At 44.7% G+C, this 24,416-nt stretch overlaps 2 long non-coding RNA genes across 2 annotated transcripts in view; one reads left to right on the forward strand and one right to left on the reverse strand.

Annotated features, from left to right (window-relative positions):
* LOC117202729 (uncharacterized) overlaps window positions 1-8,840 on the forward strand; it is a 38,749-nt gene extending 29,909 nt beyond the window's left edge. Inside the window, exons 6-7 of the long non-coding RNA XR_007471420.1 lie at window positions 1,128-1,258; window positions 3,991-8,840. This is a non-coding gene — a long non-coding RNA (uncharacterized LOC117202729). The remainder of the gene's footprint in view (window positions 1-1,127; window positions 1,259-3,990) is intronic.
* Window positions 1,794-22,466, reverse strand: LOC125961106 (uncharacterized). The gene is made up of 3 exons (XR_007471424.1): window positions 21,790-22,466; window positions 21,227-21,323; window positions 1,794-2,112 (listed from the first exon to the last, which is right to left on the reverse strand). It is a non-coding gene; the product is annotated as an uncharacterized LOC125961106 (long non-coding RNA).
* Window positions 22,467-24,416: the final 1,950 nt, after the last annotated feature.

Genomic DNA, 24,416 nt, shown 5'->3' on the forward strand with positions numbered 1-24,416 from the left:
TCTTGAATGTTGAGTTAAGATGCTAGTTCTAAAAAATAAAAATAAAAAAACAAGGCCTACCTCACGTGCAAAAACAAACAAACAAAAACAGATGAAAGGGATACTCATTCTAGGCTATGCTGAATAGGGTTCCATGTCATAAACATCAACAGTATTCATGTTAATCTTTAAAATTAAAAGCAGTAAGTTGGTGTTAAAAGAAGTGTGCCCAAAGCTTAGTTCCACAAGCAGCAAGTCTTTCTTGTCTGTCTTCCATTTTCCTGCTCTGGGAAACAGGGGAAATTGCCACTATTTCCCAAGGCTGTTGCAAGAAGTAAATTGACCTAGAATATGCAAAGCAGCTACAACAGTGTCTGGCTCTTGGCAGACACTCAATAAGTGTAGCTGAATGAGATTCTTTGTAGCTTATAATCCAGCAATAACACATAGGAACATGCCCGCAGATAACAGTGATTTTTAACACTGAATATAAGAGCGGTGAAGAAATCAGTGCTCATTTCTATTACTGTGTTTTAACAATCAGGTGGTGAGACATGAGGGCAGGGCAGGAGCAGGCAGAATAACCTAGGGGTTAAGAGTACCACACAACCTGATCAAATCCACTTACCAGTTTGGGGCCCTTGGGAAAGATCCTCGGCCTCTCCGTGCCTGTTTCCTCATCTGTAAAATGGCAGGTTAGTTGTGAGGATTAAAGAAGTGAATATATGCAAAGCACTTAGAACACTGACTGGCACAGGGTAAATGCTATGTAAGCATCCACCACCTCCAGCTACCAGCTGTCTCTCCCTCCTCTGAACCCTTGTAACTCTCATGAACGCCAAAGACAGGCTGGGATGACTTTCATGCTTTGGCATTTTTTGGCGTATACACGTTTTATCGCTCCTACTAGATTTAAGCAATTTGAGGGCAGGATGCTGTCGGATTCGGCCCACGCAGAGCTCATACAAAAGCAAGTGCTCCACAGCTGATTGTGGAATCAGTGAAGAAACCAATGAATTAGAACACAGCCTTGGGGTCCAGTTCTGAAGGGTAGAGGGCATGTGCTTCCCCCTCCCATGCAACTCCATGGCCGGGCCCTTTCACTACTCTGATGTCCCTCTGCTTCTCTCCTCTTGTCCTGGCTACAGAGATCCCAAGAAGTGCACCCGTGCTCTGAAGAGGCAGACTGAGGCTGTAGGGGCCCGGCCGCCCCTCCCCACAATGCTTTGGCCGGTCAGCCAGCACCCGAGACCGCAGACCAGCCTGACAGGCCGGCAGAGTAAGTGCTCAAAAGCATGTGGGAGTGTGACGTAAGAAAGTGTTCCCCCCACTACTGTCTGAAAGCCCACCCTTGCTCTCCAGGCATCCTCTGCGACAGCTCAAAGATGATTAGCATAGGAAGTCATTAGCTACGAGGCTTTCTGCAGCTCAGAGTAGGAAAAGTGATCAAGGGCCCAAGGGACTGAGATGGGGAGGAGGAAAGGAGGCAAATTCTGGAGCCTGGGAAACAGAGGATTGCTCTCTCTCCTCTCCAGGGTCCTGGTAGTTAGGGTCTGGCTCACAGGGTATCAGAGGGGAAGGAGCTCCAGAGGTCCTCAGTATCCAACCCTCCTAGGGAAATGACCAGAGGGGGCAGACCACACTGCTCACATCTGTCCCAGGCTCATTCCTCACCCCTGTCTTCCCATCCTCTTCCCAACCCCCTCCACTGATGTTCAACACATGTGCCATTCTTCCGGGAGGCCACCTGGCACAGCTGCCCAAACTTGGGCTTTGGGAACAATCAGACCTGATTTCAGATGAGGACTCTCTCAATTATTGTCCATGTGATGCTGGTCAAGTTCCCTAACCTCTCTGGGCTTCAACTTCCAATATTACTAACGTTACTATGCCAACAACACTAATTTCACAATATTGTTGAAATTGACGAGGGCTAATTATATTGTCTCCAATGGTGCCTAGTACATAGTAAGTGTTCAGCAAATTATTATTGGGGGGATACAGTTCCAGGTCTAGTCATACCGTACAATCCCTTTCCCTCTGTTTTCAGCCAGCTGAAAGCCAGCCAGAGTCACGACAAGGCATCAGGAGATCTGGGGTGGGCAGGACAGTCCTTCCTGTTCTCTGGGTGACCTGTCAGGGAGAGTTACAGGCTGAGTGCTGAACCGAACCTCGTGTCTGTATGTGTGTTGTAGGCAAGGGCATTTGCTAATCAGACCAAGCCATCCTCCTGCCCTGAACCCTCTAGATGAGCTGTTTGTCTCCCCTCCCCCTCAATCCCTACTTGCTTTTCTCCAGTAAAGACCTTGGAGTCTGAGTAGACAGATAGGTTGAATGCTTGATTGGGGAAAGAAACATTGCAAGAGTGACATCAGTAACAAACAAGAACAATAGCAAATTTTTGAGGGCAGACTGTTTGGTAAGTTGTATGCCCATTACTTCATTATCACAACCCTTAGAGAAAGGTACTCTTATTATTCCCATTTTATAGATAAAGAAACAGGCTCAGACAGATCCAAAAACTTGTCCAGGGTCACACGGTTAACAAGTAGGGACATCGGATTTGAATTAGTCTGACTCCAGGGTCCATCTACCATGAACCCAATACCTTACCAGATGCCTTAAATAATTTCTAATCCTCACAACAACCTTATGAGCTGGATATTGCTTTTTTTTTACTACTAAGAAAACAAAGTTAGAGAGGATAAATGACTTGCCCAAGGTCATACAGCTGGGAGCCGTGAAGCCAGCGTCCAAATCTGAAGCCTATATATTTTCTCCATTCCACTCTACCCTAGAGCCTCTGATTCGGCAGAGCTTGGAAGGGGGACTCTGAAGAGAAGGGAAACTGATCCTGATAAACACCTAGTATATTGTTGATGTTTTTACACAAGCACCTCATTTAATCCTCACAACCACTCCATTAAGAGGGTATAATTAGCTCCAAGGAGAAAATCAAGCTCAGAGAGTGCAGTGACTTTCCCAAGATCATACAGCTACAAGCAGTAAAATGAGGAATCATCTTCACTACTGGCTCCAGAGGCCTTGCTGTTTCTACTGGAGTGTACCATCTACAACGCCCCTCTGCAGGCTTTGTGACTGCACTTTGTTCCCAACCCAAGCCTCCCTCTGTGCTTCAGGAGACTCACCTCTATGGATGGCATCACAGGGCTCCTTGCCCTCTGCCTTCCGCTTTGGGTTAGATGAACAGGAAGCTTCGGGAGGAGATCAGAAGCCATCCAAGAAAGATCAGGGTATTTGCTCCGCTTGCTCTCTCCCTCCCTTGCTTTGAAGCTACAGCTCCCCCTCCTCGCGTGGCTCCAGCTCTCCCTGGGTCCCCAAGAACACTATTTCAGGCCTGGGGGTGGGAAGAGCTTCCTGCTGTTGCTCGTCTCCAGCTGCCTCAACATTCCTTGTTGAGTCCCTTAATGCTGTCACACCCCTGCACATGGTCCCTTCATCCCTTACTTTCATCATCCCAGTTAAGTGTCTTTCTGTTTCCTGCTGGGGCCTGACCAAGTCTCCTAATGTCCATCTGAGGCTGCTCCTCTTGGTCTACTTGGAGGGAAGGCCAATGGCTTCTCTGCGGGTCAGATAGGTCCAGGGCTTTCCCAGACGAATTAGTGATGGGCAGGACAGTGGGCAGGCCCTGGAGGCAGGCTCCTGATACTGTCCTTGCCTCTGTCCATCTGGAACTGCAGCTTGGGGCAGCTCAGCCTTTCCACTTCCTCGTCGTTAGTATGCGGGCTTCAACTAGATGTTCTCTCTTAACTGGAGGGTAAAGGACTTGCCGATCCTGCACAGCAAGGCAATGATGTGAGGACGAGAACTCCTGGCTTTTAAATCGGTTACTGGTTCTCTGCTTTACTCTGCAGTGTTTCCCTTCACAGCTCAATAACTATTTCACCAGTGGTCACTCAAAATAATCACCCCCTCCATGCCATACCAGACAGCTTAGGTCCTGAAAACAGTCACAGCTCTTTGACTTATTCTGCCACTTTGCCTTCCCAGGTCCCTAGCCTCTGGCTTTCCTCACATGGGAGAGCTGGTTAAAAGTCAACATTCCCGGAACTGAATGGGGAGAAGCTTGGGGAGAAGGGAAGAAGCCTGATCTCTCCCCAGCGGTGTGTGTACCAAGAGAAGATGAACGTGATGCTCTGGGAGTTCAGCTATCTCCCGGGAGAGAAATGCATCCGTTGATTACATTTCCGTTCTGAAAAACATGGTCCTTGGAATAGTGCTTAGCTGATCCTGGCACTGGTCTGTGAAAGCTAAATTGTCTCTGCCCCCAACTCATCCCTCCCACATGGTGGATTTGGAGAAAGAGCTGGATTTGGAGAGGTTGAGGAGGAAGGGGGGCCCAGGACATGGCAGGGGCTGGAGGTAGAGCATGTGAAGACATGGTGGTGTGGGGTTATGCCCCTGGCACTCCTGTGGGGCAAATAGAAGGGCCCGCGCGGGACTGCACAGGGGCTTAAGAGGTGTGCACAAAGGCAGAGCCCTCTCTGCCCAGGCACCGTCCATGGAAGGCAATGTCGATTCAGCATTGCCCCTCTGCTTCCCACTCAGAACAAACATTCTTTCCTGTTTACACATTAGGGGGTCATGTCTGGAGGAGGTGGAGAGGAGAGCCCCCTGCAGCTCCTCTAGGAAGCTCCTGGGAGGGAGTGATAGGGAACAGACAAGACCAGGGCCAGAGAGCATGGGAGGAGAGAGGATCCATCCATGTTGAGTCCCGGGGGAGGAGGGCTGCACTGCAGACAGCTGGCAGTGCCAGAAGCTGGGGGCAGAGGGCACATGGCAGGAGACAGGAGGAGGAGCTACACTTCACATCTAAGAGGAGGAGGTACTGGTCCTCTGTTTCCCTTTGGGCTTTTGTTGTTTAACTGAGTGATTCCTGGCCCCGGGGCAACACAGAGCATTTCTCTGACATGCACTAGAGATGTGACTTAATTGCCTTCAGATTCTGCTTGGGGTTTTTCCCTCTGAATTTCACCAAATGGTCCAGGTTTACCCTGACTGCCATTTTAGTGTGTTTTATTTTCTCTACCACCTAATGTCCCAGCGGTCCCCAGAAGCTGCACACCTTTCTGTAAGCCCCAGGGTGAGCCTACTCTGAAAGTCTGGACCAGGCCCGGGAAGATCTGCTCATGGGCTGTGATTTGGGCACCTTGCCCCCTCCCCTGCCCACATGCCCTCCTTCCTAGAGCACACAGACTCTCAGGCAGTGTCTGAGATGCCATAATATGGAAAGAGCTAATTCCTTGGAAGAAAATGTAGGCTCCTCTTTGGGCCTTGGATTTAAAATGCAGACTCGAGGTAGGGTAAACTGCCTTGCGGTTTAGGGTGAATTTATCAGTTAGCTTTTATCCTCTAAGAGAGACTGATCTGACAGTACCTGGTATCACCTGGAACTGCTCCACCTCTGAGCCCTTGACTTCAAACATGCCACTCTCTGGGTACAAATCTTCTGTCCTTTCAGCTTTTCCCTAAACCCCTCATTCTTCCTCAAGACCTTCAGCTCTCAACCCCTCTGAGTCTGTCAGCTCCTCCTGACCTCACCCCTTCCCTGACTAGGTCTCTGCTCCTTGATTGACCATTTGACCCAGCCTCTTCTATTCTTTTTTTTATTTTATTTTTTGAATTTTATTTTATTTATTTTTTTATAGAGCAGGTTCTTATTAGTTATCCATTTCATACATATTAGTGTATACATGTCAATCCCAATCTCCCAGTTCATCCCACCACCACCACCACTACTTCCCCCTCTTGGTATCCATACATTTGTTCTCTACATCTGTGTCTCTATTTCTGCCTTGCAAACTGGTTCATCTGTACCATTTTTCTAGGTTCCATATATATGCGTTAATATACGATATTTGCTTTTCTCTTTCTTCACTCTGTATGACAGTCTCTAGATCCATCCACATCTCTACAAATGACTCAATTTCGTTCCTTTTTATGGCTGAGTAATATTCCATTGTATATATGTGCCACATCTTCTTTATCCATTCGTCTCTCGATGGGCATTTAGGTTGCTTCCATGACCTGGCTATTGTAAATAGTGCTACAATGAACATTGTGGTGCATGTGTCTTTTTGAATTATGGTTTTCTCTGGGTATATGCCCAGTAATGGGATTGCTGGCTCATATGGTAATTCTATTTTTAGTTTTTTAAGGAAGCTCCATACTGTTCTCCATAGTGACTGTATCAATTTGCATTCCCAACAACAGTACAAGAGGGTCCCCTTTTCTCCACACTCTCTCCAGCATTTGTAGTTTGTAGATCTTCTGATGATGCCCATTCTAACTGGTGTGAGGTGATACCCCATTGTAGTTTTGATTTGCATTTCTCTAATAATAAGTGATGTTGAGCAGCTTTTCATGTGCTTCTTGGCCATCTGTATGTCTTCTTTGGAGAAATGTCTGTTTAGGTCTTCTGCCCATTTTTGGATTGGGATGTTTGTTTAATAATGAGCTGCATGAGCTGTTTATATATTTTGGAGATTAATCCTTTGTCCATTGATTCATTTGCAAATATTTTCTCCCATTCTGAGGGTTGTCTTTTCATCTTGTTTGTAGTTTCCTTTGCTGTGCAAAAGCTTTTAAGTTTCATTAGGTCCCATTGGTTTATTTTTGTTTTCATTTCCATTACTCTAGGAGGTGGATCAAAAAAGATCTTGCTGTGATTTACGTCAAAGAGTGTTCTTCCTCTAAGAGTTTTATAGTGTCCGGTCGTACACTTAGGTCTCTAATCCATTTTGAGTTTATTTTTGTGCATGACGTTAGGGAGTGTTCTAATTTCATTCTTTTACATGTAGCTCTCCAGTTTTCCCAGCACCACTTATTGAAGAGACTGCCTTTTCTCCATTATATATCCTTGCCTCCTTTGTCATACATTAGTTGACCATAGGTGCGTGGGTTTATCTCTGGGCTTTCTATCCTGTTCCATTGATCTATATTTCTGTTTTTGTGCCAGTACCATACTGTCTTGATTATTGCAGCTTTGTAGTATAGTCTGAAGTCAGGGAGTCTGATTCCTCCAGCTCCATTTTTTTCCCTCAAGACTGCTTTGGCTATTCGGGGTCTTTTGTGTCTCCGTACAAATTTTAAGAATTTTTGTTCTAGTTCTGTAAAAAATACCATTGGTAATTTGATAGGGATTGCATTGAATCTGTAGATTGCTTTGGGTAGTATAGTCATTTCACAATATTGATTCTTCCAATCCAAGAACATGGTATATCTCTCCATCTGTTTGTGTCATCTTTGATTCCTTTCGTCAGTGTCTTATAGTTTTCTGAGTACAGGTCTTTTACCTCCTTAGGTAGGTTTATTCCTAGGTATTTTATTCTTTTTGTTGCAATGGTGTATGGGATTGTTTCCTTCATTTCTCTTTCTGATCTTTCGTTGTTAGTGTAAAGGAATGCAAGAGATTTCTGTGCATTAATTTTGTATCCTGCAACTTTATCAGATTCATTGATTAGCTCTAGTAGTTTTCTGGTGGCATCTTTAGGATTCTCTATGTATAGTATCAGGTCATTTGCAAACAGTGACAGTTTTACTTCTTCTTTTCCAATTTGTATTCCTTTTATTTCTTTTTCTTCTCTGATTGCCGTGGCTATGACCCAGCCTCTTGTAATCTGGCCCTGTGTTAGTGTCCTAGGGCTGCTGTAACAAAGTACCATAAGCTGGGGGGGATGGGGGGGGAGGTGTCTTAAAACAATGGGAAACTTATTGTCTCACAGTTCTAGAGGCCAGAAGTCCAAAATCAATGTGTTGGCAGTGCCGCGCTCCCTCTGAAGGCTCTAGGGGAAAATCTTTCCTTGCCTCCTCCAGCTCCTGGTGGTTCCTGGTGTCTCTTAGCTTGTAGCAGCATAACTCCAGTTTCTGCCTCATCTCCACATGGCCTTCTTCCATGTGCATCCTTTTCTGTCTCTTATAATGACACCAGTCATTGGATTTAGGGCCCACTCTAATCTAGTATGACCTCATCTCAATTCTTACCTAATTGCATCTGCAAAGACCCTATATCTGGAACCAGACTTCAGAGAGATAATGGAGCTCAGTGAGCAGGAACTCCCTCGACCTCCAGCCCTAGGGCCCTAAAAATTATCCATCTTTTCACCTTTCCCACCTTCCTTCCACACATTTAAGGCTGTAGGCATCCCTCCTCTTCTTGGAGGTTCATTCAGATCTTTACAACACTTGCCTGGTCTACGGTAAATTATCCTGACTATATTTTTCTGCTTCCACATTCATCCCACTCTTATCTCTCCTCTCATTCCACTCTGCTGCTTAAAAGCTATTCATTCATTCATTCATTCACTTATTTATTAAGCACCTACTATCTGCCAGCCATTATGTTAGCTCCGGCCACCACTCTGGCCTCATTTGCTGCAACCAATGAAATCATTGCCAGAAAGAGCTTTCCATGGATTTGCCATAGGATAAATTTCACTTTCTTAGGTTGTGGATAACGCCCTTAATATGTGACCCCACCTACCCTTGACCTCTGTCTCCCATAGCTCACACATCTAGCCAGGCCAAGCCGCGGTCTTATACTTGCACACCATGGTGCCTTTCCTCTGATTGAAATGCCTCTGCCTCCTGTCTGCCTGGAAAGCTAGTCATCTCCAAAGATTCTGTGCTAATGTTACCACCTCCCAAGAGGCTTCCTGGACAATCCTGTCCTGGACCCCCTATTTTTTGCCACATAAAACTCTTACTGCATGAATCATACTGCCTTTTGATGATTTGAGAGACATGTCTCTCTCTTTTCCCTTGGAGTCCAGGACAATATTTTATTCATTTTTATATCCTCTGTATCTGGAATATGTTTTAATAAATGTTTAAGTTTTTCATAAAAGAGATGGTGGAAGTCTCAATTCAGCTGAGCGCTGAATCTGCATAAAAGAGTTAGAACCTCCCCATCTCACCCCATCCCCTGCACCTGACCCCACTGTGCGTTCTCCCTGGCTTCCCACTGCCAAGGGGGCTCCACTGGGTTAACGGGGTTGAATTGTGTCCCCCCAAATTCATATGTTGAAGTCCTAACTCTCAGTATCTAGAATATGACTTTATTTAGAAATAGTCTTTGCAGATGTAATCAGTTAAGATGAGGTCATACTGGAGTAGGGTGGGCCCCTAATCCAATGTGACAGGTGACTCTACAAAAAGGAGACATTTGGACATAAACACACACACAGGGAGAATGCCTTATGGAGTTGAAGGTGACGCTGGCACATGCCATACCACACCAAAGATTGCCAGCAAACCACCAGAAGCTAGGCGAGAGGCATGGAACAGACCCTCCCTGTTCCATGCCTCAGAACCAACCCTGAGGTGGCCCTGATCTCGGACTTCTAGCCTCCAGAACTGTGAGAAGATAAATTTCTATTGTTTAAGCCACTCTGTTTATGGCATTTTGTTACCCCAGACCTAGGAATCTAACACAGGAGATAAAAGTGCTCAGAGAAAACACTGCCTTTGATTTCCACAGCACAGCCCTTCATCTTTCATACCCATGTGCCATTTGATCCCCCATAAACCTGTGAGGTGGTGTCCTTGGTTATTACTCTCCCCACCTTCAGATGAAAAAACTGAGGCTCAAGAGGGGCAAAGCCATTTGGCTTACAGTTTTCCCTGGGTTGTTTTTTTTTTTAATGGGCAGAAACAGACTTCAGTTTTGGTCTCTTTCCACTACTACATCAGGCTGCCTTAAGGCAGCTTTGAAATGTCCAAAATATTATGTGATTTGTGAAGTTGTTATCATTATTCATGAATAACAACATGCGGTTAGTCTTCTCCAGGAGAGCCCGGCCTTCAAGGCTAAAGCCTGTTGTACTCACAAAACAGCTCCATAGATCCTGTAGGACCTCTTTCAAGGCCCCCAAGAGCAGGGGACTGTTGACCCATCCGAGCTCCTAGAACCACTGTGTGCCCACCCTGCCCCAAGCTGAGGATCCGGGGAAGGCATTCACCCAGGCTACACTTGCTCTCCCCACCCTGGCCAGAGGAGCTTCCCCAAAGAGTGGCCATTTCTCTCTTCTGAAGAAGGAGTTCTGGAGACCAGCCCGGGCCTGCTCTTATACCTCAGGGTCACATCTCACCCGGACACCCCCCAACCATTCTCTTAGGCCCAGTGACCCTCCCCCAATGGGATTTCCTTCTTAAAGCTGCCATCACCCACTCTCATGCCCAAGACTCTCCTACTCACTCCACCCTGGCTGCAAGGGAGCCAGAGTCCCCAGTGACTCCTTCCTCTTGTTACCGAACTGGACTCCCGTCCACTCGCCCCAGTGTAGGAAAGCCAATCTACTGACCCCACAGTTGTGGTGAAGGAAAGTACGGCATTTTTTTATTGTAGGGCACCAAGCAAGGGGAACAGGCAGCTACTGCTCAAAAGACCCGAGCTCCCCAGTGACTTTCCAGCAAGAGTTTTTAAAGGCAGCATTAGTGGTGAGGGCTGCAGGGCACATGATCAGCTCCTGGACATTTTTCTGATTGGGTTGGTGGTGAGGTAACAGAGTGATGCTTTGGGAATCTTAATCATCAACCTTTTGGTTCCAACGAGTCTGGGGTCTACGTGCTGGTGGTTAGCATGTAGTCACCATCCCCCACCAGCTAGGGGTCTTCGTTTCTGCAGGACAACTCAAAGATATGCACCAGATCGTTATGTATATTCCTTGAGGCAGAACTAGGAGTCCTATGACTCTATTGTTCTAATTCTTAACTGCTTGAGCCTGCTCTTTGGAACTTGGGGAAGGTCAAACAAGAAGCAGGGGACAGACATGGAGGGGCTTATAGCCAGGAAGGCCCCACAGGGTCCTGCTCAGTTTCAGTCCCCCCTTTTCTTTTCTTTTTCTTTTTTTTTTTGCGGTAGGCGGGCCTCTCAGTGTTGTGGCCTCTCCCGTTGCGGAGCACGGGCTCTGGACGCGCAGGCTCAGCGGCCATGGCTCACGGGCCCAGCCGCTCCGTGGCATGTGGGATCTTCCCGGACCGGGGCACGAACCCGCGTCCCCTGCATCTACAGGCGGACTCTCAACCACTGCGCCACCAGGGAAGCCCCCCCCCCTTTTCTTTGATGCTCCTCAATGCTGAGGGGAAGAGGGGTGGGATAAGAAAGAAAATAAAGCTTTGGATAGAGAGGTTAATCATAAGCTCCTCAGGGGAACTCGGTTTTAGGGGGACTGGGTTTCACTTTCTGTCCCTAAAGACAGGCACACAAGCCATTTTCCTCTTTTACTGTGGATCACTGCACGGAAATAGAGGGTGAATGATTAAAGTAACAACTATGGGTATGTTCCAAAGCTTTAAAAAATTTTCCTGACACCCAACTGGACCTCTGATTTTCTCGCTGGAGTGACAACAGAAAACAGTACTTGGAATCTTGGTTTTAGTCCTTGGCATGCGTCCCATCAAACCCATTTTTTAATGAAGAGAGAAGGAAGATGCCATCAAGGTAGACTGCTAGCTGCCAGCCAGGACTACTCCAACGGCCACCGTGGAGGCATGTGATTTCTGGGACTTTCAAGATTGGGTTGTAGGGGAGCAGAATTTGCCACCATAAAACATGTTTCTTTGCCATTTTGTTTTAAGCTGTTGATTTTCTGAGAAACAGCAGACACGGGAAGGGCTCTGAAAACCAAGTAGGAATTGGCCTTTTGTAAGAAACATTTATATGTATAAGGGAAATCTCCATTTGTTAAGTATGTTTCCTTCTGTATACTTAGAAGAGGAGGATGACCAAATCTCTAGAAACTCTTGGGCTTCCCTGGTGGCGCAGTGGTTGGGGGTCCGCCTGCCGATGCAGGGGACACAGGTTCGTGCCCCGGTCCGGGAAGATCCCACATGCCGCGGAGCGGCTGGGCCCGTGAGCCATGGCCGCTAAGCCTGCGCGTCCGGAGCCTGTGCTCCGCAATGGGAGAGGCCACAACGGTGAGAGGCCCGCGTACCGCAAAAAAAAAAATCTCTAGAAACTCTCATCAGTGGAGAAAGCTATGACTTAAATCTGCATAACAACCTTTCCCTTGTTTACTGTGCTTTTCCTGGTAACCTCCCATAACTGACTCTCACCACCCTCAACATCCTTTTTTATTTTTAGCTGAGGATGATATTTAAGGTGAGGGCTTTGGCCATTTTGGTGAGTTAACTCAGCTTTCCTGGGTCTCTTTCATGTATACATGTTATTAAACTTTGTTTGATTTCCTCCTGTCACTCTGTCTCATGTCAATTGAATTCTTAGGCCAGCCAGAAGAACCTAGAAGGGAAGAGGAAAATCTCTTCCAATTTCCCTGACAATCGGCAACGAAGGTGGAATGCAACTTTACAGGCTGTGCTGCAGGAAAGAAAGTGGGGCCAGAGAGGATGGTCACATCCCAGGTCTCAGGCAAGTCCTTGGAACGGCCACCGAGTGTGTGTTCTTGGCTTTGCGCAGGAAAGAATTCAAGAGCGAGCCATGATAAAGTAAAGGAAGGTTTATTCAGGGAGATACACACTCCATAGACAGAATGTGGGCCACCTCAGAAGGCAAGCGGCACCAGGGTCTGGGGTTGTTAGTTTTTATAGGGGTGGGTAATTTCATAGGCTAATGAATGGGAGGAGTATTCCAGCTATTTTGGGGAAGGGGTGGAGATTTCCAGGAATTGGGCCACCGCCATTTTTTGACCTTTTATAGTTGGCCTTGGAACTGTCATAGCACCTGTGGGTGTGTCATTTAGCTTCCTGATGTGTTACAATACTGAGGCTCAAGGTCTAGTGGAAGTCGACTCATCTGCCACCTTGGACCTGGTTGGTTTTAACCAGTTTATGTTGTGTCTTCAATGGCTATGTCATTCTTTTAAAGGCTGTGCCCCTCAGCCGGACACTACTCGCCCCAAAGCTGCTGCAGTTAAGAAATCCTAGGACACCTAACAAAAGCCGGCAGAAGGTAAGAATTCTTACCATGTCAATCAGTCTCCCGGATCTCTGCCTGCAGGGTCTGTTGAAAATAAGAGTGGCAAGAGTTTTTCTCTTTTTAAAATTAGATTAGTGGAAGAAAATATTTGTAGGGCCAGTTCCTTGGACTCTTGGTTTGAAATCTGATAGAGTACCCTTGGTTTGTTGATTCTCCTCCTCCCAGAGATGGTCACTGTCTTTTTGTGTCCTTTGTCATAAAGAGGAAAACCATAGGTCTGATTAGGTTTTCCTTTCATCTTGTTATATGTCCTGGGAACTTGACTTGTTGACCAGTGAGGATATTATTCTCTCTGGTCTCCGCCATCGGGCAGGTGTACGTACTGATGTGCATTTGGCAGTCAGTTGAATAGACTGGGATTCTGAGCTGACTGTTCATTGTCCAACCATGTCAGCTCTCAGGGGAGTTCGTCACAAGGGATCTCAGTCCATAAGGGGCCTTTGTGGTCTCAACCTTTGTTGTTTCCACTTGTACATGGAGGGTCTTTACTGTCTTAGACTATCCTTGGGAATGAACTTTCTGGATCTTACGAGGGCTGCATCCTTTGCACTCTCTTGTGGGTTGCCTCTTATGTCCTTGGTTAAGCCATAAAAAGGCTTATTGGTTTGAGTAGCTATTAAGATACTAATTGTCAGTGGCCAGACAATGGATTCTTTGAATTGGAAAGACTTCTAAATTGTCAAAATTTTAGAGAATGATCATCTTAACCAATTGTACCTATTTTAATTGTTATGCAAAAGCCCCCAAAGGCTTCAAATTTTCAAAATAGCTTCATTGAAGGATTTGTTGTAGAAAGCTAATGAAAGATTAAAGATATAATAGGTAACTAAAACAAAAAAACTATAAGACTGATGTAACTACTGCTCCCCTCCATCCTCCTTTGCGTACTCATTCTAGTAATTCTCTGTCTGAACTGCCTTTCCGCTTTGAAGACTATTGAAAGGGTACCTTCAGAAATGGGATCATCTGAGGCTGTAGGTGATTCTCTTCAGGTCAAAGGCTAAACTGAGGACCATAGTTAAAGTCTTAAACCCAGGGAAGATCCTCAAAAATTTCTGTAAATGGATTACCAAGATGAGTGGCCACGGGTCTATCATTTAGGTGGCCACCCAATTCTTTGAGGAATTAAAAACAGCTGTCCTTGATTTTACAAATCTAGTCTTTACAGGACCAGAGGTGTGGCTCCAGAAACAATTTAAAGCCCACTATCCTTTTTACCACTCCCAAAACCTCCCCTGTTTATCTTAAGAGGCTTGTAAGTTTTCAAGGAAAAAAAAAAAATTCTGGCCTTAAGGGAACAAAAGTCCTCCTAGGAGGAACTTCTATTTCTCTCCCTGTACCTTTGAGATATAAATGTTCTACCTGGTCTTCTCCAGGAACTCTTATTTAGGCCAGCTCTTTAAAATGCAAATTTCAGGAAGGTAATTCTTATCAAAAGAAACAACAAAAGGGGGATGTGTTATTGAAACTTGACTTGTCAAGGACAAATATAAATCTTATGTCTTCTCCATAAATGTTAGTAAAGAGGGTTTAAAAATCTAAACAGATGACCTTGATTTGTTCCATCTTCCAGAAATCCAACTTGAATTCAACCTCTATTGTAACTGATGGATTTTGTATTATTGTATCTGATTCATGGCTGAAATTCTGGAATGGGACTGTGTGGTTTCTTTGCATCTGTTTGTGTGTTTGTATGTGTATATATACATGTCTATGTACATGTGCTATAGATGTGTGGTAATTTATACCTGCAGATGGTATTGCCAAAATTAATTTGTAAAAGAGCTCTATTTTGTTGGCTTAAAGAAAATTAAGTGCCTATATAAATTCTCAGAAATATAAGAGAAACTAACCCAAATGAATTCCAGCTTCATGTGATCTGGGAAAATATTAAAGCTAGTTTAAGTTTCTTGGTTCAAGGCAGACATGTCTTTAGAGTCATCAACATTAAGTATAATACTTTTATTGTACCTAGGTTTACTGGAAGTCAGATAAGATCATGTTACTTCTGTTACAAAATTTGTCAGGAAGAAAAATAGCTTGGGATGATGGTTGACTTTGTCTAATGTCTCATGAAGTTTTTATGGGTAATCTAAACATAATTGTTGGGAAGAAATAAAATAAATAAATGTAAATGGGTTAAGAGTTTTTAGGTGAATTCTTTAAGAATAATTATGTTTTATGGTATGTCTACTTAAAAATAGTTTCTTCTCTTTTTGGTAACTTAAAACTTTAGAGTTTGCTAAGTTAAATGATGGAAATTTGTTGAATGTCTAGATCATTTCCAAATAAGATAAAATACTGAAACATTAATTGCTAAATAAGTCTAAGTGTACCTATTTTTGCCTTATTATAGAAAAACTAAAGATGTTTGGGTTTATTGGAAACATGTCTTGTACCACACTGGAAAAAATATGCTATTGAGGAATGTATGTTTTTAGAAATTATGAGACATATTCATATTGTCAATCAAGAAAAAATGCAAGTATAGCAGTTTACAATTGCTTACTTCTTAGTTTTCACTAGAAATTAATGTTTCTAAGGGTTAAAAATTCTAATTAGTGTATGTAATTAAAAGTACTAATTAATAAGAAAATATTCATATACAAGGAAACAAAGGTAAAAGGAATGGAAATGCATTTTGTTAAGAGAAAAGAAAGTTTGTCCTATAGAGAGACTAATTAAAAAAAGAGAGAAAGGGAAAGCACAGGACAAAATCAAAAAGGTAAAAAAGGAAGTTATAGAAGGTTTGTGAAAAAGGAACCCTGAGGAAAAATTCAAGCTGGTTAAGACTGGAATGAATTTAATTGAGTGAGTGAATTTTTTTTTTTTTTTTACTTTTTTATTTTTGGCCATGCTGCACAGCACATGGGATCTTAGTTCCCTGACCTGTGCCCCCTGCCATGGAAGTGCTGAGCCCTAACCACTGGACTGCCAGGAAATTCCCGAGTGAGTGAATTTTAAAATCAAAAGTAAGCTGGTGCAAAGCTGGAATTTTATTTTCTCTGTTGAGAGGACAAAGTTTTCTTGAACTATTGATCTGCCTTTGATAACAGATTGTAAAAGCTTCTTTACCTTTTAAGTAATCTGCTGTAACTTTCTGTACTTGCCTTTGAAATCTTTTGTCACTTGGTTGAATAGATAGCTAAGTATTGTTTAACAGTGACCTATGATCCTACTCGACCAAGTATTTTAAAACATTTTTGATATGTTTGACAAACTTTGAAGAAATCAAATTTTAAATGAAATGTTATTGACCTGGAAATAATTTTGAGTTTTTATAGAGGGTCCCTGGAACACCTCAAGAGATCTGTTTTCTCTCCTTATTAAAGAGATATTAACTAATTAGGCTTATTTGATATGTTAAATTACATGGGAAGCATTGTCAAATGAATGATAATAAACCATCTTCGGTTATATTGTATGGGTAAATTTTATCAACATAAATGTTTTAGAAATTATATGAAATTTCTAAAATTCTTATGTCCTAGTTTAATGCTATCAGTCATAATTCTAGTTGTCATCTTAAAATGTTACATATCAGAGATAACCAAATTTCTTTGTCAACTGCATTATAATCAGATCTTTAACCATGCCATTTTAAGTCTTTTATTCAAGCCAAACTGAGGACTATAGCCCGGAGACAGATTCAAGAAGCACTTGAATTGTGTTCTACCAGACTACAAAATGGAGGAGGCTTATATAGCCTCAAACTGCAAGACTTACATAAATTGTTAGAAATTAGGATTGGAGCTGGCAAGAAGTAACAGTGCTTGTTAAGCAAGGCTTGGCTGGGGTCTGAAATGATGCATAATTACAAGGGGACACCTTGAGACCATAAGGTTGCAGCTGGCAGCTGCTAGCAGATATTGTTTTGACAACTGCTGGTGGTATCCTTAAGTCTGATACAGTTTCGAAAATTCAAGTTCTCAGTGATGCAGGAACGTGTCTGAATCCACATCCACAATGGCTACTTGGCTTCATTTTGGATGCCTGAACAGCAGTTACTCCATTCTGATTCTTAAATGCATTATTTTCTTCATGGTTAAAGCAGATATATAACACATGTTTGACAGGCCATAGGACAGGCTGTTCTAGTTAGCATAAAGTTCAAGTCCAATCATGTATAAGCCAGAATGACTTCCCTTTAACCTCAATATGTGAAAATTTCTTCCATCAAGGCCTATGGACCCTTCTAGAATAAAGTTTCTAGTGTATTAAAAAAAAATACATAGGATTATATAGGAAGTCAATTCCTTTGAGATAGTTATCAAAAATACTTTAAATCTTTATCGTATAATATATATACTTCATTACTATCAAACAGCGTGATCTAGCCTCAGATCTAATAACTAATGTAATTTTGCAATAGTGGTGAAATATATGCTATTTCAAGATATCTAAAACAACTGTAATGTTGAAAATGCTCATGATTTCTATTGGTGACAAAGTCACAGGTATTGCTAATACTTCTGTAACTTGTTGCCTACATCCACGGTTGAAGTAAATGCTAAATTTTGGTTAGTGGTTAGTGAAAATAAAGATGTAATAGTTTTTTCCCATTCAAGTTCATGGAACCCAGGTTAAGATCCCCTGCCCTAGGTCTGTGCTTCTCAAACTTTCTTGTGCATATGAATCACCTGGGGATCTTGTTAAAACGTAGATTCTGATTCTGTAGGTCTGGGGCGGGCCTGAGGCTCTGCATTCTTTAAAATGTCCTGCGATGCTAGGCTGATGGTTCCCCAGGACAGGGACACACTCTGGGTATGAAGTGCTAGATGATGGTTACCACCCAGAACCATTATCAGGAATTTGAGAGCAGAAGCATCAGTTGCTCTGGGCCTGAGGGTGGGAGGGTGGGGTCAGGGCCTCAAGTGATTCAGGGAATTATCACTTTATATATTCTCAGTATATCTCCTGAAGAGAATGCAGAGTATACTCTGCCTGGCAGAGCTTCAGGGAACCTGCAATCTCTTTAATGCTGGAGCCTGAACAGAAGACCTTTCACTTTGCCTGGCAGAAACCAGGCTGGGCCAGTTAGATAAGACCTGACTAAAGGAATAACAAATGAAAATTAAATGCAGACAGTGAAACAGGACCATGCAACATGATTTCAAGATACCCTGCCCACTCAGGGATGGCCTTCAAAGACGGTCTTGTGCCTTCTCTCTGGCTGGACCTTTGGAAGTGAAAGCCCACAGAAGAGGCAGCAGTCATTATCCAAACATCCCCGGGGTTAGGTATGAATCTCTGAGTCAGATGCGGTGAGGCCTGGCCCCCTTACTACTAGTTTTGGAGGTCTGGAATTTTATTAAGGGAGATGGCAAGTTTTCCTGGTTCACTGGCCCTACCCCCCTTCCTGGTTCCCAGATGCTCCAAAATGGTGGATGCCATCTTCAAACCTACCTTCCTGGAGCCCCACACCCACTGCCCCACTCCCCAGATGGGGAAATCCCTCTGCATAGACCTAGGGTCTACCTCCTGAGTTCTGGTCTGAGAATCTTCTTGGTCCTCCTGACGGCTTCTTTCATGACTTTCACCCTACTGGGGGAGAGCCTCTCTCTACCCACCCACCCAACCCACAGTCATGTTTGAACACAACACATTAAATTTAAATAACCAAGCAAGAGAATCACACATACAGTGCAAGGAGACCTAATGTGCACCAATCTTGACTTTGCATTTGTAATCTATACCTCTCTGAAGCCGTGGCTAAGAGCACGATCTTTGCAGCCACAAAGATCTGGGCTCCAAAAACACCACAGTCGAGCTGTATGACCTTAAGGAATTTGGTTAATTGCTCTGAGCTTCAGTGTGCTAATCTGCAAAATGGGGATAATAAAAGTATCTACCTCACTGGATTGTTATATGGATTAAACAGAATGATGCTTGCAACCAGTACTCTGGCACACAGTAAATTCCCAATATTAGTTATCAATATGCTATCCTCACCTCCCACAGCAAAGTAGTTATTTTCAACATTTAAGAAAATTGTTTCTATCAGGGTGCGTATGATGCCTGTCACATAGTAGGTGCTTGATAAATGCTTTTTGAATAAATGAGGTAAGCATATTTGGTTTGGGAAAGCATCCCTTCAGGCTCCTGACTGATGAAAGTCACCATAAGAACTGTGCTATTGTGATCTATAATGAGAAATACATGTTTGGTCTTTGTCCCATTACCTGGCACAAAGCTACTCTTGGAATTTCCTGTGACAAGAGCAATAAAGGTGTCTTCTGTTATGTTCATGGGGTGATTTTTGGAAAGCACCCGAGGAAAGGAGGCTGACTGCCAGGGAAGCCAACCACGCTTGTGATTAGAGAGTTGAAACCTTCAGTCTCCTTGTCCCCCTCATCTGCAGGAAGGGGAGGAGAGGGGCTGGAGATTGAGTTCAATCACCAATGCCCAATGATTTAATCAAGCATGCCTATGTAATGAAACCTCCATAAAAATTCCAAAGGACGGGGTTTGGAGGGTGGTCCCCTCAGAGGGCATGGAAGCTCCGAGCCTTTCTGCACACATGGTGCTATGAATCTCTTCCATTTGGCTCTTCCTGAGTTGTATCATTTTACAAAAAATAAACCAGTCATCTAGTAAGTAAAATGTTTCTCTGAGTTCTGTGAGCCACTCTAGCAAATTAATTGAATTCAAGGAGGGGGGTTGTTGGAACCTCCAATCTATAGCAGTGTGGTCACAAATACAGGTGACAACCCAGACTTGTGATTGGCCTCTGAAGTGGGAGCTCAGGGGCAGTCTCGTGGGACTGAGCCCTTCTCGTGTGGGATCTGATCCCATCTCCAGGTAAATAGGGTCAGAATTGAGTTAAACTGTGGGAAACCAAGCTGGTGTCTGAGAATTGCTTGGACGTGTGGGAAACTCCACCCCCCACACACATTGGAATTGGTATCAGAATCATAAGGACACAGTCCATTCCAGTACATGATTGAGATAACAACACTTTATGGTCTCCCTTGATCCTCACACCTTGTGAGATCATTGATATCCCCATTTTGTCTCAAGGAAACCAAGCCTCATGGAGGTTTAGTTGCCCAAAGTAACACAGCTAGCAAATGGCTGAGCTAAGCCTCAAACAGACACCCAAGAGCACCCTGAAACAACATAAAAATTCTGTCTGAGAGAGGGTGGCAAGGACTCTTTGTACCTAGGTGCTATAGAAAGATATTCCCAGAACCTGGAGCTTAAGTTATTTTCAAGAAAGTAAAACAGCTAAAATTAACAAAAAAGGGGATACATTTAGCCATTTATAGAAAAAATCCATTCTAAATGATGCTTTGTAGATGTGTAATGAAGAGATTGGGAAATACTCAAGACCAAAACATGTGACCAGGACTGAAATGTAGCTAAAGAGACTTGCAGCCCAATCAATAGTGCTGGAGCTGACCGAAAGAGGGGTATGCTAACTGAAGGTGTGATCTGCCTAGAGCCCTGGAAAGGGGGCAGTCAGTGTGGCTCCAGTTGCACCTTAAAGAGACACTGGCTCTGGATAGAGAGACTTCTGTGGGCCCGGCATAGTTCATTACAATTTTCTAATGCCTTGACAAAATGTCTCTTTGCTCTGCACTTACTAAGCAACCTTCTTTTTTCCCCCCTTCCATTTTTATTGAGATATAATCGACACATAGCACTGTATAAGTTCAAGGTGCACTGCATGATGATTTGACTTACATATATCATGAAATGATTACCACAATAAATCTAGTGAACATCCATCATCACATACAGATACAAAAGAAAAGAAAAACATTTTATTTCCCTTGTGATGAGAACTCTTAGGATCCACTCTAATTTACATACAGAACATACAGCAGTGTCAATTATATTATCACGTTGTTATATCCTAGTACTTATTTGTCTTTTTTTTTTTTTAGAGTTCCCTGTGCTATACAGCAGGTTCTCATTAGTTATCTATTTTGCTTGATACTAGAAAGGGGATACCTGGTAGGAATGTCACCCTGTTTTACATTTGCCTTGAGTTTCCGTCTCTTAGGAATTTAATGATTGCGAGTCAATCCCTATTGAGCTCTGTTCCCTGGTTTTATACTAGCCTCAAGTTCATCAGTGTCTTAGGAATTTACGGATAGTAAGTCAGTGCCTCTAGAGCTTGAACAACTACAAGCATACTTATAAATTTATTATCTGAAACTGCAAAGCAAAGCAACGGCCACCCTCTGGTCCACAGCAACCCTGCTAAGGTGCCTCTGCCCTGGGAGACTCTCCCACCCAACTTGCACACAAACCCTATCCCTCATCCTTCAGCCTCTGGCCACATACCTGCAGAGTTGAGTGAGGGTCACAGGTCACTTCAGTGATGCTCTGCCAGAGTCCCCCCACCTGTGGCTGCACAGGGCTCCTTCAGCAGAACCAAGAGCTAAGGGAGGGCCAAAAGAACACAGACTTACTGGAAGAGAACAGTGTCACAGGCACTGAAGTACCCAAAGGCAGAGGGGAAACAAAGAAAAGCTCTGATCTTTTTCCTATTTATGGTCAGACATGTGTGAGCCCTGCTCCTCCCCTTTCCCCTCGCCCCCCAAAAAAAAGGAAGCAGTGAGGCAACAGATGGAGTTAGAGTGTTGGAGACAAAGAAGAATTTGTAAATACTGGAGGCTGTCTCTCATGAAGGGAGAGAAGTCACACAGGTGGGGCAGGGTCCTTCAGCTCCACTCCAGGGATGACAGTTTCCTCTTATCTTTCTTCCCTCTGGGATTGGGGGAGTGATTGAGACATTTTACCATTTAATGTGGGCAGATGGCGTAATTAAGCTAAATCAAAAGGCATCTGCAGTGGCTGTGAGTGTGTGAATGACTCCGTGTGGGACCTGCCAGATGTGTTCTCACCCTCTGCTGGGTCTCCTGCTTGGTCCCAAGGCACTGGAGCGCAGGGTGCCATGCGTGACCCGCTTGGGAATTCAGGATCCTGACTTCAGAAGCAGGTTCCTCCTTCAGCCTCTGCCAGAGTAGCCTGGATGGGTCCCAGCTCGTGTTTGAAAAAGGCCTCTGGCTCTGTGGGCAGCCTCCAGGTCTAGGGACAGCGGCCGCAAACAGAAGCTGGCATTGGTGGACCCTCCAGAGGCTTCTCCTGAGGTTTCTGGGCGCTCAGGCACCCAGGGATTGAAGCCAAGTCCGGACTGAAGCCAAGTTCCTGCCCTCGGGGAGTTTATAGTCAGGTGGGGATTCCAAACTCCGGGACCTTTACAGGCAAGGCTGAGAGAGTCTAGTCCTTCTCCTAAATTTGACAAATGAACACACGGAGGCCTAGACTGGGAAAGCAACTGGCTGACAGCGAGCAGCATAAAAGGCATAAGAAGCAGCTCCCAGCTCCCGTGCTGTGAGCATGCGCAGGCTCATGGCTGCATAAGCGTGCGCGCACATGTGCGCATGTGTATGCGTGCCTGTGTTGGATGATAAAACACCAAGGATTGTGGAATACAGAAATACGCCGCTTCTCCAATTCCTTCGCCCGCCCTGCTGCCTGTCTTCTTCAATTCATGGGATTCCTGCCTGAAGGCTGAGTCCTTTCCTGTCTCTACAGTTATGTCTGAAGGGAGGGGTCGGAGCACCCCACAGGCAGGGAACTTCTAGTTTCCGCCAGCTCCAAGCCCCGAGATTTACATCCTTCAGGCACATGCTCAAGGGGGTGGCCGCACATCATTTCCTGGGTGAATTCTACTTCCACGGCTCATTAACCTATCCTGTCTGCAGTTGGCAAGTCTGGGGGAGAAACAATCCACCGTTCTCTCAATCCCCCACCCGCATCCTCGAAACACCTTAAAATGATTGTTTTGGTCCAGAGCCAGGGAAGTGATGACGTTTTCCAAACAGTAAGGCAATGTTTCTTGGCTCATCAGGTTGATTACTTTGCCGGCCAGAAGCCCCCTCATCACCCCCACAGGAAGCCTGAGTCTGCCGCCTCCCCTGGGAGGATCTGAGGGATTTAGGAAAGGATGCTTCGGTCCCTGTCCTCAGGGCTGCAGCTGACTGCTTCAAGGAGGGCTCCAGGAGAGGCTAAAATGGGGAAAGATCACCAGGCAGCTCTGGGCAGGCTACGTGACAGTTACTCAGGAGCTTCCGCTGGGGGTGGTAGGGCAGTGGAACAGGGGATGGTGGACCAGTAAACTGGGAGATGGTGGGGCAGTAGAACGAGGAATGTTGAGGCAGCCAGCCAGTAACGATGCTATCTAGTGGATAGAATTGCTACATAAAATATAGGATGGCCAATTAAATTTGAATTTCAGATAAACAATGAATAATTTCCTAGTATAAGTATATCCCAAATATTCAATGGGTCATACTTATACTGAAAAATTATTTGTTGTGATTTGAATCTCAGAGTTAACTGTAAAAATACAGGCCATCCTGTATTTTTTTTTTTTTTTTTTTGGCTGTGTTGGGTCTTCGCTGCTGCGCGCGGACTTTCTCTAGTTGCGGCGAGCGGGGGCTACTCCTCGTTGCAGTGAGTGGACTTCTCATTGCGGTGGCTTCTCTTGTTGCGGAGCACAGGCTCTAGTTGCGCGGGCTTCGGTACTTGTGGCACGTGGGCTCAGTATTTGTGGCTTGCGGGCTGTAGAGCACAGGCTCAGTAGTTGTGGCGCACAGGCTTAGTTGCTCCACAGCATGTGGGATCTTCCCGGACCAGGTCTTGAGCCAGTGTTCCCTGCGTTGGCAGGCGGATTCTTAACCACTGTGCCACCAGGGAATCCCCCATCCTGTATTTTTATTTGTTAAATCAGGCAGCACTAATGGTGGGGGAGACAACCAGGACATGGTGCGACAGTGCACCAGAGGGTGATAGCTAGTGGAATAGGGGATGGTGGGGCAGTAAGCAGGGCATGATGGGGATGATGGGGCAGTAGACCAGAAATATAATAGACCACTCTGGACCTCTAAGTCGTCCCTCCGCCCCCAGGAGTTTCCCAGAATTGGGTGCTAAGGATCTATTTCCTATCCAGGCCAACTCCATGGGACTGTTTTCTGCCTTCCCTAAGGTCTCAGGCCCTCAGCTGCTCCCCTGCCACTCCCTCCCTTGGGGTTTCTCTCTCCTCAAACTTGGCAGAGAGCCAGAACACCCTCTTCTCCCACCCTGCAGCCACCAAACACAAGCACTCGGACTCTTTCTGTTTGAAGGATTTGTGGTATTGGCTTTGCAAGCACACTGGCCTACTTATGAATCTGAGCTGAGTCCCCCACTAGCAGTGCATCTGGGCATGTAATTAATCACTCTGAGCCTTGGTTTCTGAGAAAAGGGGGTGAAAAGAGAACCGACCTTTTGTGATTGTCTAGTGGGTTAACGTTTATAAAGCTGTTAGAGCATAGCACTCACTAAATGATAGCTTAAAATACCTAAGCTCTCTAATCACCACAGGAAAGGGATAATAAAAAATAATATATGTGGGGAAGCTACACAAGTACCAGATTCTTTCAAAGCTCTCGCTTACACCTATTATCCCTCTTTTGGAAATAATGGA

The sequence above is a fragment of the Orcinus orca genome, chromosome 1 (assembly GCF_937001465.1).
Source record: "Orcinus orca chromosome 1, mOrcOrc1.1, whole genome shotgun sequence".
In the NCBI taxonomy this organism is placed as follows: Eukaryota; Metazoa; Chordata; class Mammalia; order Artiodactyla; family Delphinidae; genus Orcinus; species Orcinus orca.